The sequence below is a fragment of the Octodon degus genome, unplaced genomic scaffold, assembly GCF_000260255.1.
Source record: "Octodon degus isolate 3935 unplaced genomic scaffold, OctDeg1.0 scaffold00050, whole genome shotgun sequence".
In the NCBI taxonomy this organism is placed as follows: Eukaryota; Metazoa; Chordata; class Mammalia; order Rodentia; family Octodontidae; genus Octodon; species Octodon degus.
Window position 1 is genome coordinate 13,869,882 of NW_004524626.1, and position 4,282 is coordinate 13,874,163.

A 4,282-nucleotide genomic window follows, 5' to 3' on the forward strand; every position below is an offset into this window, starting at 1 on the left:
ATAAGGAACAGATATTAACACAAGATCTACAATGTATAAGGAATTACAAGATTGGCTTACGACAGTCAGCTGCAGAGTCAGATAAGGGAGCGTGCAGAGGGTATCTGCATGCCCCAGACTGAAGAATTCAGTTTCAAGGCTTGAAGCTCACTGCAGTGCTCTGCACAAGTCTCTAATTCATCAGCTAATGGGTCTGTGGCGGAAGGCTGAAGAGTCTGGGATAGACGCTGAAGAGACTGCGAGGGAAGACAAAGGATCCAAGCTGGAGGCTGAAGAGTCTGAGCTGCAAGCCAGGAGATGAAGTCCAAGCTGAATGGGAAAACTGAAGTTCCTCCCATGAAGTGTAACATGGACTACTTCCTCAGCCCTTTTATATGGTCTCTTTGTGCTGAGTCACTCTGGGGACAGAACCAATTGTACCCCAGAGAGGGACCCCACCAGCCAGAACTGCCCGTGGAATCATCTGGTTGACACAATGTATCAACCACTACAGATGGCAAATAAATACATGGAAAAATGTTCAACATCACTGGGCATTCCAGAGAGCAGAGAGGAAAATTTAAAACAACCTGGAGGTTCTAAATCACTCCACAAAGAATGGCTTTCATCAAGAAACCAACCAATAAAAAGTGCTGGTGAGGTTGTGGGGGAAAAAAGGAACCCTTCTCCAATATTGGTAGGTGTGTAGCCTGGTCCAACCACTATGGAAATCAGTGTGGAGATTCTGCAAAAAAACTAGGGTTAGAGGTCCTATCCCATCCAGTTATTCACCTTCCGGGTATCTTGCCAGAAGAATGAAAAACATCATACCACAAGGATGCATGTGCACCTATGTTTACAATAGCACAATTTGTGGGGGGTTTTTTGTTTTGTTTTTTCTTTTTGTTTTTGTGTGTTTTAAGGAAGGGTATAGAGGGTGTTCAGGGTCTTACTACTAGATTGAACTTGTAGTGATCCACCTGTTTATAGCCTCTCAAAAGCTGGGATTACAGGCGCGCATCACCACACCCAGATTCAATCACTGTCTCAGTGTGCCTCGGGGGCGGGGCCAGCACAACAGGTCCGGGGATTGAACCCCTTACCTCTGACCCTGCTTGTAGGCGCTTTAATCCCCTGAGCTATTTGGCCAGCCCTAACAGCACAATTTGTTATAGCTAAATCTTGGAAACAGCCAAAATAACCATCAACTAAGGAATAGATAAAGAAGATGTGGGGGGTTGGCTATTAGCTCAGCGGTCCTAAGCACCAGCATAGGCGAGCATAGGCAAGCACAAGGGCCCACAGTTCAATCCTCAATAGGACATGTTGTGCCAGCCCTGACCTCAGGGCAAGCTGAGCTGGTCAAATAAATAAATAAATAAGTAAATAAATAAATAAATAAATAAATACAATGTGGTGTTTTTATACAACCAAGTACTACTCAGCTATAAAGAAGGATAAACGTGAGACTTTTATAGGTAAACAGATGCAAGCAGAAATCATATTCTTAAGTGAAATTAACATGTCCAAACATTGCATTGTCTCTCTGGTGAATGAGTGAATAAGTTCTAAAATGCACAATAAATATTTTAAAATGGGAAAAAATGCTCAAAGGAAAAAGGAACTAGAATGGGTAAAAGGGGACAGGACAGTAGAGAAAAGGGGAAAAGTGCAAGTCAGTTATAATATTAACATCTCTTAGTTCATTAAAAAGGAAGGTTTGTACTAATACAGATTGGAGAAATTTTTATGCCAATATCTTGTACCCTGAGCAACTGCTCTAAAGCTAACATGTAATGTGCTCAGTATTGTTATTCTACTATTTTGTTATGAAATTTTGTTGTATCTTTCTTCCATTAAAACAAAACAAAAAAAAAAAGATTTGCCATCCAGAAATGTCTACCCTCACTTTTTAAAACTTTTTATTCCTGTTAATGAGAAAAAAGATAAAATAGCAATGAAACAGTTTCAAACCAAGTTAGTAGGACAGTTACAATAATTAATACATTGCATATTGTTGTCTTCATAGTAGTTATTCTGAGAAGATGCAGACATGATATCTTGTCTAAACAAGATTAGTACAAACCTTTCTTCTCACTGAACTAAAGAAAGTAGCTGTGTATCTATCCTATTTTGTATATACATAAATATTTTTTCCACTACAAAATGGTCCTTCATTTATATCCCTCTTTTTTTGTTTTGTTTTGTCAAAGATGGGTGTTCCATTGCTGTTAGAGAAGCTGTATTTGGCAAAATCTTTAAAGGACCTTTACCCTCACTTTTGTGTGTGTGTGTGTGTGTGTACCTAAAAATTTGACTTTGGGCTGCTATCCTCAGTTTTTGTTACCCTTTTTATAGAGCTTTCAACCTCTGTCCTTCATTCTGGGTTAATCTTATAGTTGCTTTTAGAGAAAAATACATCCTTTTGTTGTTTATGATAGCATAAACCTATTTCTTCTGTCAGGATTCTTTAGAAATCTTGTTAGGCTCTGAACACTATGAAATCTGAGCAATGGTGTTTCTTAAATCTTAAATTTGTTAAAGAAACTGAAGAAATCAGATGTGCCTGTAGGGCAACTGGGGCCACATCTAACAGAAGAATTGCTTTAAGAAGACAAGGGAAAAAATGAATAATAATGAGAGCTGGTATGTGGGACTGGAACAGATAAAGGAAATTGAGGGTTTTTTTTTTTGTTTGTTTGTTTGTTTGTTTTTTGTACTGGGAATTGAGCTCAGGACCTTGCACTTGCAAGGCAGGCACATGTGCTACTGAGCTATATCCCCAGCCCAAAGGGAAAGGACCCTATGTGTGGTTCTAACTCTGCTCCCAGGGGCTAAGCACAGAAGAACATATGATGCTATGACCCTTGAGAGGGAAATGCTCCAGAAACAGACTACCAAGAATGCAATTAATTTAATGAGAAATATGATGCCTTCCCTTCAAAATCATCCCTTGTGCCTGTTGCCCCCAGCTCATGTATCCAAAACCAGAGGGAAATGCTTCAGGACTCTGCAAGTGTTGGTCGGGCCCTGGGTTCCTGCACTTAGCTCCTAGTCCCTGCCCTGAGGGCACTTAGTGCTTTCTCTGTCTGCTCCTTTAGGAGAAACAAAGATATAGGCTCAGTCTTCAGAAATTTCTTCGTGATGCCTTAGCTTTCTTCAAAGAGTACTGTGGCAAAGAGGTAAGATGGGCCCAACGCCTTTTATGTATGCATAGGTGGGGATATATAGAGAGAAAAAATAGGCAGGAATCAAATAAAAGTTCCTGGCTGTGGACGGGGCACCCTAAGCCTCTCTGTGCTTCGCTTCCTCATCTCTGCCTCTAGGTCTGCTCTCCTTTCACTCCACCACTCAGTGTGTCAGTGGCTCCTTATGACACTCTCTCTACTCAGCTGAAGGTGTCCTCTAGAGAAGACATTTCCACCTCTACAGAGCACGTCTTCCAGGGTAACACCAAGCTACGCCCTGAACACAGAGGTAGTGCTAATGTCTTGCTTTCCTGGGGAGATGAAAAACTCCAAGCACAGATGCATGCATGCAGTGTAGGAGCTTGCACTATGTGTGGTCCCGTGGAGGCCAAAGATGGAGTGGTTCTCACACCCTGGGAATATCAACAAAGTTGTTCAGACAAAGTTTGGAAAGAAGGATGGAACTATTCCAGATGAGTATGGGAGAAAAGACTCCAGGTGATGAGGGCTGGTGGTACAAAAGACCAGAGCTACAAAATTGCATGGATGATCCTCCAATTGTAAGATGATAAGTAGTTAATGATTGTCAACAAAGTCAATACCATACTTCTTAGGGCTGACCTGTTAATATTCCTACAGCATTTCAAAATCACACTATTCACTGACAGTGGTGGCACATGCATGAAATCCCAGCTAACTGGGAAACCAAGGCAGTGTGAAAGGTTAATTTTAAAATAATGTGATGAATTAATGTAAAACTAAATATAAAAAAATTACTCTGCTCAGCTTTTTGTGACCTGCTTCCTTGTAAGACCACAAGAAGGCTTGGTGTACCATTGATAAATCATCGATAGACTAAGAGTTTCCAGAAAATAATGCTCCCAGAAAAAAATGTATGCTGAGTAATGGTCATGCTGTCCCTAAAGGTACTGTTCTATGTTAAATGATAAATTTGTTTTTCTAAGGCTCCTGGCTGTTTGTCCTCTCATGTGTGAGTATGGTCAAGCAGTCCCAGGCCCGGCAATAAAAGGCTCATATTTAAATTTTAATTTTGGAGTCTGGTCTGGTTTCTATGTTGAGAACCCATAACAGCAGGAGGCACTGAGCAATTCAGA

The 4,282-nt window shown here is 40.8% G+C and overlaps 1 protein-coding gene across 1 annotated transcript in view; it reads right to left on the minus strand.

Annotated features, from left to right (window-relative positions):
- The window catches only part of LOC101575571 (olfactory receptor 7D4-like), a 65,128-nt gene that overhangs the window by 53,377 nt on the left and 7,469 nt on the right, over positions 1-4,282 (minus strand). The window lies entirely within an intron of this gene.